Source organism: Eptesicus fuscus, chromosome 1, assembly GCF_027574615.1.
Source record: "Eptesicus fuscus isolate TK198812 chromosome 1, DD_ASM_mEF_20220401, whole genome shotgun sequence".
NCBI classification, from domain to species: Eukaryota; Metazoa; Chordata; class Mammalia; order Chiroptera; family Vespertilionidae; genus Eptesicus; species Eptesicus fuscus.
The window spans coordinates 15,924,270-15,937,889 of NC_072473.1; the positions used below are offsets into that span (position 1 = coordinate 15,924,270).

The window sequence follows — 13,620 nt, forward strand, 5'->3', positions numbered from 1 at the left end:
GGGACCCTGGCTTCTCCCACCTTGTGGATCCACTCTTCTCTAGATCCTTGGAGTCCTTTCCATCCAGCCAGATGGTGGATGGGGAAAGAGCTGCAGGTTGAGTGGGAGAGGGTTTTTATGGTCCAGGTTTAGAAGTGGTGCACATCACTTTTGTTTACATTCAGACTGGTCGCATGGCAGCATCTGACTACAAGTTGCAAGGGAGGCATTAAATGTAATCTGGCCACATTCCCCGCAAAGAAGGGGAACACCAACGGTTTCTGCCACAGTGAGCAGAAAGGACACGTCATCCTTTAGGAACTAGTTCAGGAGTCACCCTTCCCAACATTTTCAGCCCAAGATAGGCCCTACTTCCTATGTAATTCCACTGCACCCTACTCACCTCAATTGTGGTACACATCATGCTGTGTTTCACTTAGTCTTTTTATGTGAGTGGTAGCAGGTGACTCAGAGACCTGAGGCTAGCTAGGGACAATGGCTTACTCTTCATGGTATCCTTAGCACCTAACCCAGTGCATGGACCAGAGTCAATGCACAATAAAAATTGTTTGAATTATTTAATGAATTCACTGTGATTTTTTAAAAATATGTTTTTATTGGTTTCAGAGAGAAAGGGAGAGGGAGAGAGAGATAGAAACATCAATGATGAGAGAGAATCATTGATGGGCTGCCTCCTGCACACCCCACACTGGGGGTAGAACCCACAACTTGGGCATGTACCCTAACAGGGAATTGGACTTGTGACCTCCTAGTTCAGTGGTTGGCAAACTGCGACTTGCGAGCCAAATGCGGCAACAGAGCCGCGGTTTGCCGCTCTGTTGACTAATGAGTTTGCCGACCACTGCTTAAGGCATTACCCTTACCCAGAAGTTTTGACTTCAGGTTAAAGACATTAGTACATTATTAAAATGTTTTTAAGTGTTTTTCCCTAAGGTAGTGGTCGGCAAACTCATTGGTTAACAGAGCGGCAAACCGCTCCTCCTACCCCCGACCCTCGGCCGGGCAGCCGCCAGAACCTCCAAGCGTCCTGCGGACTGCAGCTTCCACCCCGGAGGGAAGAGCGACATGGCGGCAGCCAAGACCGAGAACCTGTCTCTGGTGGTCCACGGACCCGGGGACCTGCGCCTGGAGAACTATCATATTCCTGAACCAAGCCCAAATGAGGTTCTGCTGAAGATGCATTCTGTTGGAATCTGTGGCTCAGATGTCCACTACTGGCAGCATGGTCGAATTGGGGATTTTATTGTGAAAAAGCCAATGGTTCTGGGTCATGAAGCTTTAGGAACAGTCGTAAAAGTGGGGTCATTGGTAAAGCACCTACAACCAGGTGATTGTGTTGCCATCGAGCCTGGCGCTCCCCGAGAAACGGATGAATTCTTGCAAGATTGGCCGGTACAACCTGTCACCAACCATCTTCTTCTGTGCCACGCCCCCCGATGATGGGAACCTCTGCCGGTTCTATAAGCACAATGCCAATTTCTGCTACAAGCTTCCTGACAATGTCACCTTTGAGGAAGGGGCCCTGATTGAGCCACTGTCTGTGGGGATCCATACCTGCCGGTGAGCTGGAATCACCCTGGGGAACAAGGTCTTTGTGTGTGGAGCTGGGCCAATTGGATTGGTCAATTTGCTGGTGGCCAAGGCAATGGGTGCAGCTCAAGTGGTGGTGACTGATCTGTCTGCCTCTCGGTTGTCTAAAGCCAAGGAAGTTGGGGTTGACTTTGTCCTCCAGATCACCAAGGAGAGCCCGCAGGAAATCGCCAGTAAAGTGGAGGGTCTCCTGGGGTGCAAGCCAGAAGTCACCATCGAGTGCACTGGGGCGGAGGCCGCCATTGCCCCTAGTGCATGCAGCCATCCGAGAAGTGGATATCAAGGGCGTGTTTCGATACTGCAACACATGGCCGATGGCGATTTCAATGCTTGCATCCAAGTCTGTGAATGTAAAGTCTTCAGTGACCCATAGGTTTCCTCTGGAGAAAGCGCTGGAGGCCTTTGAAACATCCAAAAAGGGTTTGGGATTGAAAGTCATGATCAAGTGCGACCCCAATGATCAGAATCCCTGATGTTAATTGGGCTCTGCCCTCATTCCCACCCTCTTAGCATCTCAGGGCTACATGGCTAGGCAAGGGTGGGCTTTAAGGCAGAAGTTTCTTTAAAGTAGTAAGGGTGATTAAAATAAATCATTACAAGCAGAGAGCCCTACACAGAGCGGTTGGTATGCCTTAAAAACACAAGCAGGGATAGTTTGGAGGAACGTGTAGTCAGAATAACCTGTTTCTGCTGAGTCAAGTGAGGGAAGAAATCTGTCCCTTGAGTTCCTGCTTCCATCGTGACTGGTCAGGTGGGGGATGGGAGGGCTGACTTATGAAGAGACAACTTGATTGAGACGTAACTGGTCTAGAAGCTGATTTTCAGGAAAATCTGCAGCTCAGGACCTGGGATGAGGGGCTGTCAGCAGTTTTAGTTGAGAGCACAGTGTTTCTAGACATAGGTGCTATTTGGTTTGATGACAAGGAGAATAAGGGACTGACCTTCTGGGTCTAGGGTAATTATAAAACCAATCAAACAAAATCCCACATGAGATCAAACCAACTTGTATTTCTCAAATGTAGAAACAGTCAGGGAACTTCTCAACACTGAAGTCTGCCTCGTTTTCAACCCCTGAGAATTGTGTTTGCAAGGTGAATAGTTACCTTCCTAACCCCCTACCCCCAGCCATTGCCGGCTTTGTTGTCACAGGCAACCAGGAGATGCCTCCCTAAGGAGAGTCACAGGGGGTCCTCATGGGAGACCTTAAATCATGCCTTTGATTAGCCCAGGAGGGTTTGGTTGATGCACCACAGGAATATCATCCCCTTCTAGGCTCAAACTCATGCAGGATTATTATACAATTCCATGTAATTCTATTAACTACAAACAGAAAACCGTCCCCGTCTCATAGCCAGTTAAGACTCTTCATGTCTTTCTGTCTGAATAATCTCTCTAAAATTGTGACCTTATTTTAAGTTGACTGTGTAAGAGTCAATCACATTATGTCCATTTGTGACTTTAACATTATTAGTCAGGAATGAGGATATAGTAGCTGTGACTTAATTTGGGCTGCAGCCATTAAGCCCTCACTCCAGGTGTGGGTGGAGGGTGACTTCGAAGAGGTTCTTATTTTCTCGTGACCAGGTAAAGCTGTGACCTGGAATTCCTCAAACTGCTTTGGGTAATAAATTCTGCTTGTAGTGCCAAAAAAACCCCCCAAAAAACAGAGCAGCAAACCACGGCTCGGGAGCCGCATGTGGCTCGCAAGTCATTCAAGTAGGAAAATTTGCTTTGAAATGGCCCTTTAAATGCCCTTTAATATATATTTATTTTTTAATATATAATATATATATATTTTAATATAAATTTAATTTGCTTTGAAATGGCTCTTTAAATGCCCTTTAACACTAAATTATGAAGGGTAGGACTATAGAAGAACTTTATGAGGCTGAGCTTCTTTTCTGTTTCCTGTCCTGAAGTGCCTGGCTCTGTATGATAATGCCCATGTACTGCATTCAGAAAGAGCCGCATGTGGCTTGCGAGCCGCAGTTTGCCAACCACTGTCCTAGTTCATAGGTTGACACTCAATCACTGAGCCATGCTGGCCAGGCTCACTGTTATTTTTTGAAACATATTTTAACTTACTTCAATGGTAGAGATCTTTCTAAATGAAGGAATTTTGCTAATTTCCATAAAGTCTGTTGATTTTGTTCCTCTCTCTCAGTCTCATAGCCTGTTGAAAGAATATAATTCTCCCCACATTAGCTCACTCAGTAATTAGGATTCAGGACTAAAGGGCAAATGCACACACATTTTGTCATTCGGGTAGGAACATAGACATTAATAAAGGCAGGAGGCATCAGCACACATGTGGTTTGGAGTGGAAAACAACACTGATGGATCAGGCCTTATCTGTGTCCAGTTCACACACTCTGCAGAGGCCACCACAAGGCCAATGCGAGTGGCTGCTGGAGGAAACAGTCAGGAGTTCTGCTTGGGCTGCAAGTACTCTGGGTATTTTGTTAGGGCGAGTCATCTAGTGCTCTTCAAACGACTTTCTCTTGTGTTCTGAGCCAGGGACACATAACTTAATATAGACAATTGAATTGTTCCCTAATTGTTCAGTAGGCAAAATCTTTTCCCAGCCAAGCTTATAGGTTGGAAGTATGCCTATAAAGTGTCTTCATAAAATGTTTGCTTTTCTAAAATTTTGGCTGTTTAGCCTGATAGACAGGGCACAAAGGGACTTTAGAAATATTTTTTCCAATGATTTTCAAGTCCCAATGCCCAGGATTCTGCAGAGGTGGGTTAAGGGGTTTGGGGTGGTGGTGGGGTGGGAGTAGGGAGAGGAGAGGAGGGGATGGCGGCAGTGGATGGGTCTGGCCTACTTGTTCGGACATAGCCATAGCAGCTGCCTTTTGATCACTTGGCATATTGGGTTCTGGAAACTCTTTCTGAAAAACAAAAAACAAACAAGCAAAAAACAACAACAACGCGGGTTTCATTCATAAAAATATGTGAAAACCTACTGATCTCGACATCCCTTGTTTTATAGATAAGGAAATAGGATGAATAAGTTAAAGTCACCTAGCTAGTTAGTGAGAGAGTGTGTGGTGGAAGCCAGATTCTCTATTTCCCTGGCTTTCCACACAGGCTCAGTGATTCTCTCTAAGTGATATTTAGAAGCAAATTAATTTGCTTTAGGATGACCTGTTACACATGTGTGTACAAAATATTCTTATTTTCGATCGCAGGCAATAACACGGTTATTCTAGAGAAAAGTTGCACCCAAGGATGAACAGAATGTAAGTCCTTCGCAGGCATAAGAAGAAAATTTAATTTGCTTTGAAATGGCCCTTCAAATGCCCTTTAACACTCTAAATTCTGAAACTTTGAAAGGGTAGGACTGTAGAAGAACTTTATGAGGCTGAGCTTCTTTTCTGTTTCCCGTCCTGAAGGACCTGGCTCTGTTTGATAATGCCCATGTCCTGCATTCAGAAAGAACTTAAGAATAAGAAGCAAGCCCTGACCAGTTTGGCTCAGGGGAGAGAACGTCGACCTTCGGACTGAAGGGTCCCAGGTTCGATTCCAGTCAAGGGCATGTACCTTGGTTGCGGGCACGTCCCCAGTGGGGGGTGTGCAGGAGGCGGCTGATCGATGTTTCTAACTCTCTATCCCTCTCCCTTCCTCTCTGTGGAAAATCAATAAAATATATTAAAAAAAAAAAAGAATAAGAAGCAGTCTTGCAGATGCCAGGGACTGAAGGGTGGAGCATACTGCCTTTGTCCACTTTGTAGTTAAGAGAAGCACTTGGGGTTTTCCTCCTTGGTCCGTGCTCCCTTCAGCAATTAGCCACCAGGTGGCCACAGCTCACCCCTCCACCTGCTCAGAAATGCTCTGGGTGCCTTCCAGTCCACAGCCCTCTTTTCTCACATCTCCCCTGAAGGGAATTTGAAGTATATTGAGCATTGTTTTTGGAAGACAAGAACAAATATGACTTCATCTCTAATCACTGAATTTATGTTTTGGGGTGTTTTCAGCTGAAAACGGATGAAGCAAGACACTTGTAAAAAAAAAAAAAAGCTCACTGGCAGTTTTATTAGCTGTTTTGTTTTTATCCTTAAATGAGGAAAGGAGATGATGCTGATCTCTTAAAAGAGATCATATGTACCATGAAATAATTTTGTGTATTTTTTTGACAAGTGGACACTCGTCTGTGGTAAAGGGTAGAGAAAATGGGATAGGTAAATTCACCTGTAACATGTAGTATACTTTGAAGTGGTCACTTTGAAATTCTAAATCTCTACAGACCTTTATTTCACTCTGCTTAGGGTAATGGTAACAGGGTGGGCACTGGTGTCTGACAGTTATAGGTACAAATCTTGCCTCATAAATGCTGGCACCAAAGGTTATTTAATCTTATCAGTCTGCCTCGGTTTTATCATCTGTTAAATGGAATAATAAGACCTTCCCCACAGCCTTGTTTCAGAGATTAAATCGATAACATATGTAAAAGCTTGTGGCACACTGCTTGGCACAGTGTGGACATTTAATAACTGTGAGTTACCCCTTCTTTTGAGTATGCAGCAGCAGTTTGAGGTCAACTTATTTAAATGGAGATAGGGCATGTAATATAAGGCCTGTATTAAAATAAGCCACACTGTATATGACAATAAGCGTATTAAGACCCTCTGTGTATGGCAGTAAAACAGCTTTATTATAGATCAGTGGTTCTCAACCTTTCTAATGCCGTGACCCTTCAATACAATTCCTCATGTTGTGGTGACCCCCAACCATAAAATTATTTTCATTGCTACTTCATAACTAATTTTGCTACTGTTATGAATCGTAATGTAAATATCTGTGTTTTCCGATGGTCTTAGGCGACCCTGCTAGTGGTTCTCAACCTGTGGGTCGCGACCCACAGGTTGAGAACCGCTGCTGTAGAGCCTAAGACCATCGGATATTTACAGATATTTACATTATGATTCATTAACAGTAGCAAAATTAGTTATGAAGTAGCAATGAAAATAATTTTATGGTTGGGGATCACCACAACATGAGGAACTGTATTGAAGGGTCGTGGCATTAGAAAGGTTGAGAACCACTGTTATAGATCCTTCCTATAGGACAAAATGAATTAGAACTGAAAATGCAAAAAATAAAGAAGTAACAGTTGACTTGGAGAAAGACTGAATAATTTTTCTAGAGAAAGAGCCAATAAAGATGGGGTGTGAGGGATGTGGGAAAGGAGTGGGAAGTGGAGAAGGGAGGTGTCCTGGATAGCATATGGCCAGGTACTATTTTGTTTGGGTGCTGACTGAAGAGTCAACACAAGAAAATGGCTTCTAAAAGTAGGACACATTTTTGTTGAAGGGAAGAATATTAGCCCAAGCCACATGAAACTGCAATTTTTTGACGGCCAAGTATTGGTCAACAATTGGCACTTCCAAGTGATTCAAGTTAATATTTTGTCCATTAGGAAGGCAAACATTGGAACTAATTGTGATAGGGAGTCAGTGAGGTTTTTACTTTAGAAAATAATTGATAAGAGACTTGACAGTGATTTGTCCTGAGTGATTTAGACATTGAGTTTCCTTAAAGCTGGGTGTGGACGAGGTAATCTGTCAAGGTAAATTTATATCCATCTCTTTGAGGAGAAAAACTCTGTTCTCCTGAGATGCTAATGGAACCCATGGGTAGAATCTGGGCCTTTATGGGGGAAGAAATCCATCAGGATTTTCCTCCTCTACTGTTTGTTGTGGGGACATTTCTCCAGATTGGGGCTTTTCAACCTCAGCACTAATGACATTTGGTACTTCTTTGTTGAGGGGGCTGTCTGTGCACCGTATTATGTTTAGCAGCATTCCTGGCCTTGACCCACTAGATGCCAGTAGCAGCCCATCCACTCCATTGTAAAAACCAAAAATGTCTCCAAACACTGCCAGAGGGAGGCAGAATTGCCTCTCCTTGAGAACCAATACTCTAGATAGCAGTCCCCAACCTGAGAACTTGCCTACTCAGGCCCTAGAAAATGGAAGGCTGGACACTCCACCTGCCCTACCTCATTTTCCGGCCCTGGCATCCACCTTTTGATTGCTCTTGGGTGTTTTCACTGAGGCTATGTGCTTACAGTTTCTGAAATGCTTAGGCGTTCTTCTGGCCTCTTTAAGGGATGCTTGATTGAGTTCTATGGAAAACTTAAATTTCCAGTGGGCAATCTGGTTACCATCACCATCGTCATTGTCATCTATTATATGTTGCATTCTGAGGCCCTGTGACATCTGTTTCACATTACCTGCCCAGTCAGGTTACTGTGGTGAAGCAGTCTCCACTAGGTACCTCCGCAGAGGCCAATGCACAGTCATAGAACTGGGGGAGAACCTGGCTCAGAGTCGGATAAAGAACACCCAGATTCTGGGGTGTTCTCAGACCATTTAAACCTTTATGGTTTCCATCTAGAGGATTATCCTTTCCTGAGCATTCCTTCTCGTCCTCGGACCCAAGTGGACTTAGGTTATGTAGACAGTTGAGCCTGTTGCTAAGCCTTGAAGAGGAGAGGGTTGTATACTCCCAAGCAGATGAAAGCCTCTTTTATTGTCCCTCTCAGCTGGCGTTGACTCAGTGCTTCCTTTCTTCTCCACTGGAGGATCTCATTCACCAGCCAGACTCAGAAGAAGGTTTCCAGAGAGTAGCTGTGTGTCTTGAAGTTGCTGATCAGGTATGTGGAGCATCTGCCTGTATATGCTGGGGTCACAGGGAAGTCTGGGGACACATATGACAATGACCCTGTGGTGGCTGCCACCACTGTGATGGAAGCAAATGCAGCAGTGTCTCTTTTTTACTGTCTCCAGGGACACTGCATATACTGAAGGCAGGGAAGGTATGTGTTGCTTGCATAAAGCCAGCTCAGAGGGTGAGCAAGGGATGCGCAAAAAGGGTTGGCTGCTGCTTATTTCTTCTGTGCAGTTGAAATAAAAGCCATCTCCCCGCCCTGTACACAAGCATAGCAGGTTAACAGCTAAGAATATATGTGTGAGCACTTGGAAGGCATCAGAAAACACCATATCAGGAAGAGGGCAACCTTTCTTCTCGAGGTCATTCATGCAGCAATCTTGAATCATGTCCTCCCATACACTTCACTTTTTACATCAGAGGACTCCAGCCCTGGCTGCACATTTGAGTTACCTGGAGAGCTGGTGAATAATTATTTGGATGCCTGGTCTCTACCATACACTAATTATATCAGTATCTGGTGATGGGCTAACCTGGGCATCAATAGTTTCAAAGTTCCTTGGCTAATTTTAATGTACAGCTGGGGTTAAGACCATTAGGCATTTAAAAAACATCCCCACAAGATTCCTTAATGTCTCTAGGTCAGTGGTTCTTACACTTGAGTGTGCATCAGAGTTCCCTGGAGGGCTTCTTTTTCAAAATATTCTTTGATTTCAGAGAGGAAGGGAGAGGGAGAGAGAGAAACATCAATGATGAGAGTCATTGATCGGCTGCGTCCTGCACACCCCCTACTGGGGATCGGGCCTGCAACCAGGGCATGTGCCCTGACTAGGAATTGAACCGTGACTTCCTGGTTCATTGGTTGATGCTCAACCACTGAGCCACTGCGGCCAGGCCTGGAGGGCTTCTTAAAACAGGTTGCTGTGCTCCATCCCCAGAGTTTCTGGGGTAAGGCCAGATAATTTGCATATCTAACAAACTCCCAGGTAATGCTGAGGGTACTGGTACTGGGACCACACTTTGAGAACCACTGCTCTATGGCTACATAAACTGTGAAGGCTCCCTGCACTGCGAATATTTCTGACACTGTCCTTGTCTTTGCTTTTCATTGCGACTACATTTTTCTCTCATTTCTTGCTCTTTTGTAGTGTTAAACCTCTTTCTTTTAATTCTCATCCATCCATCCATCCATCCATCCATCCATCCATCCATCCATCCAGGCACTTGTAGATAAACAAAAAATATGTAGACAACTGCTGAGCACCTGATACAAACTAAGAGCTGTCCTCCTGTGTCTTTGTTTCCATCAAGGCTCTTCCCATCCTGGACACCATTGGCAAGAGCTGCTTTGGTGCGTCCATTGCTATTCCTGGTTTAGTCTTTGCCCTTGGAGGTTGATTTTGACATTTGTATGAATTTCAGTTTGGTACTCATATTTGCCTTACTGAGTTCAGGATTTTCTTATTTCTTCTGAGGCATATTAAGTTCCTTCAGCTCTTTGCACGTAGGGGCTGTGCATGTGGGCTCAGTGCACGGAAAAGGTAGTACAGGATGATGGTCTGTACTCAACCAACATTGCTGGGGCAGGAAAATCTTTCTGAAACATATATTTGGATTTTCTTCCTCTGGATCCTTTCCTCTTAGATATGAAAAGGTAGATGAGGCTGAGTAAGAGTGGAAGTACTTGTTCTCATCTGTGATTCCTTTGTTTTTCTGCTGACTCTTGTGGGTTAGGGATTCGCTTAGCAGAAGACTTCTAGTGATTCTTCATGACTGTATTAGTTATCTATTACTGCATAAAAATTATCACAAATTTAGAAGCTTAAAACAAAAGCCATTTATTATAGTAAAGTTTCTGTAGGTCGGAAGTCTAGGCAGAGATTAGCTGAGTTCTCTGCCTTGACTCTTACAAATCTGAAAGCAAGGTATCATCCAGGTTGAATTCTCATCTGTAGATACCACTAGGGAAGGACCCACTTCCAAGCATGGTTATTGGCAGAATTAATTTCCTTGAAGCTATAGAATTCATGGCAGCTTGCTTCTTCAAAGTCAGCAACACACACACACACACACACACACACACACACACACACACACATATGTACACAGAGGGAGGGGGAGGGAGAGACAGAGAGATAGAGATAGGGAGAGACAGAGAGATAGAGATAGGGAGGGAGGGAGGGAGAGAGAGAGAGAGAGAGAGACTCTGCTGCTTCATGTCTCTAACCTCTAAACTATCTTTTAAACAGATCACCTGATTAGGTTAGGCCCACCCAAGGTAACCTCTTTTATGAAGACAAGGGACTTAAATTACACATATGTAAAATCCTCCACTTTTGCCACATTCTGTTGGCTATATGCAAGTCATAGGTCCTGTTTGCATTCAAGGGGAGGGAATTTAAAGGGGTGTGGGTCATTGGAGTGCATCTTAGAATTTTTCCTGCCACGATGACTAGAGTGAAATGCTTGTCAAATGCTGCAGAATTCCACAGGTACTTCAGAACTATACCTACGGGTATATGAGGCCATATCATTACATTCAGATAAATGCCTTATGGTTGAAGCTTCCCAAGTGTAATGTGGAAGGCAGTGTCTAATCCTTGGGAACAGTTATATAAGCCACAGAAAGTAATTGATTTGGCAAAAGCATCGTTTTCCCCTTATGCAATAAAACTGACACTTGATTTATTTTTCTGTGCTGCATTCCATTTTTTATTTCTAGTATATTTTCTAAATAAACCAATTATAAGTTATGTTATTGTCACCAAAGACAAAAAATGAACCAATCCTTGCCCATTTACTCTAAAATAAATGGGGTCTTTAATCAGAAATAACAAAGCTAGTCAGACTGAAACCAGTCATAAATCACATCTCTTTGGGTATGTGAAACCAGCAGTGTGAGCTATTATATTAAAAACTGGTCCACAAATCCCAGTCAGGGTGACATGCAAGAGCTACCCTACCTAAACCACTGGGGAAGCATTAGTGGCCCTAGAGTTTTTGCCATTACTGGCCCTAGAGTTTTCCCTGCAGCCTGGGAATCTCTTACCATGTTCTAGACCCAAATGAAACCTGACCAATGTGAAGTGTGATGAGCTTTTATACTGTTGGTGCTGAGGACAATGTCTGTGGCTTGTCCAGGAGAAGTTATTAGGAGTTCTGAGTAAGACTGTTGGCAAGAATAACAGTGGTGAGAAGGCACTGTGACGGGCAGGCAGACGGGGTACTGTGGAAGGACAGGAGAGAGATGTGGTAATGAGGTTTGGCATGGTGGGGCCGATGAGCTCCATTCTCAATTCAAGCTTTCCAGTGACTTACTTAAGATGTCCAGGCAGTGCGCACCTCAAGAGACATTTCTAAAGTAAACAGCTTAAACATCTTCTGTCCCAAAGAATCCAACCAGAGGGCCAGTCATTTAAAATTACCACTCTCCTAGATTTAGTAGCACTGTGTTTATATTGTGTAATTTTTAACAGGAGTGAAAGCCAAGGGGTCCTATGGCATCACATAACTCAGTAATATGATCTACCTTTAGTAATGTTTCCCAAGAGTCTCTGGATAGAGTGTTCTTCTCAATGCTACCGGACAAATGGGAAGATCAGTACTGTGAGATGTTGTCCTGAAACACGCATAAAATAGATTCTGATCCTTAGGCAAAGAGATATGATTTCAATGAAATCCTATCAAAGGACATTAAAGTCTTGTGAATAGATATATTTTACTTTAAAAAAGCTCAATGAACATTCAATCTAATGATTATTTATTAATGTTACCAAAGAATCCTTTGTTTTTCAAAAGGATTCACTCAAGGGTTCCTTTAAATAGTACCTTTAAATGTTTGTTTATAAACTATTAACTACTTGACAGAGAAGCAGGGAAACTTAAACTGTTGGGAGCCACCTCCAGTTGAAGATTAATCCAAAATGTAGATAAAGCCACTCTCTGATTATAATGTGAGTCAATGAGAAAATATAATTAAATTCATAAAAATTTAATCACCACAGAACTCTTCAGGAGCATATCTTTTGCAAGAAAGGAGGCACACACCTGTGGAGCGTCTCTGTATATTGGGTCTGCAAATCTTTCTAAAAGTTCTCATCCCACAAATCTCTCCTTAGTCCATGCAGTTCTCATGAGCTCTGTTCACATTTGACAATGTGTCACTACTTTGCATTTTGCTTTTTCTCCCAGTACCTGACAGATCACCTGGATCACAATAGGCTCCTTTGTAGGTATTAGCTGATTTGATGTGAGATGTTCCTTAAACAGTAGACCAAGATATGTACATTACACATATGGTTTATGTTGGGTTGAGATAATTCCTGTTATGATCTTCAAAATTGTTTTTGAAATAATAATTATGATTTCCATCTCTAAGCTATGGGAATGTACCAGTAAACATCGATCTGACTTAAAAAATTCAATGTTCTTCTCTCAAGGACAGTTTCTGTAGAACTCCAACTCAAATGAAGTGGAAAGAAAGGCAGATTCTTGTGTTTATTTATTATGTTTTTACTGATTTATGCATTTTTTATTTTTAAAAATATTTTTTTATTGATTTCAGAGAGGAAGGAAGCAGGAAAGAGAGATAGAAACATCAATGATGAGAGAGAATCATTGATTGGCTGCCTCCTGCACGCCCCACACTGGAGAAATCGAGCCTGCAACCCGGGCACATGCCCTGACCGGGAATCAAACTGTGACCTCCTGGTTTATAGCTCGACACTCAACCTCTGAGCTACACCAGCCGGGCATCATTTATGCATTTTTATTGGACATAGACACAGAAAAGTGGACATAACAACTGTAAAACTTAATGAATTATTATGAGGTCAACACCCTTTTAAATGATACCCAAGTCAAGAAATAGAATTTTGCCAGTCACCTAAGAAGTCCCAATGTCTACCAAAAGACTAATTCCAACCTCAGTCACTTACCTCTCTTCCCATAGGACTTTTATAGTAATCACTTCTATTTCTTTATAATTTTATCACTCAACTGTGCATCCTTAAACCCTATAGTTTAGTTTTGCCTGTTTTTAAAAAGATACTTATGTGTAATAAGTGTATTTTTATCTAAAGGACCCCTGCCCTGCTCCATCTTTGCCTTTTCCCCTGGAGATTTATTCATTGAAGAATCTGGGTCATTTGATCTGTGAAAGTTTCTACAATCTGTATTTTGCTGATTGCCTCCATATGTTTTTGTTTAACATGTTCCTCTGTTCTCTGCTTTAACCTGTGGAATGGTAGGTGCATTGGAACAGTGGTTTTCTTTTCATTTTTTAAAAAATATATTTTATTGATTTTTTACAGAGAGGAAGGGAGAGGGATAGAGAGTTAGAAACATCGATCGATG

General features: G+C 42.9%; 1 pseudogene; it reads left to right on the plus strand.

Moving 5' to 3' along the window:
- The first annotated feature begins 991 nt into the window (after nucleotides 1-991).
- Nucleotides 992-2,101, plus strand: LOC103292211 (sorbitol dehydrogenase-like; annotated as a pseudogene).
- Nucleotides 2,102-13,620: the final 11,519 nt, after the last annotated feature.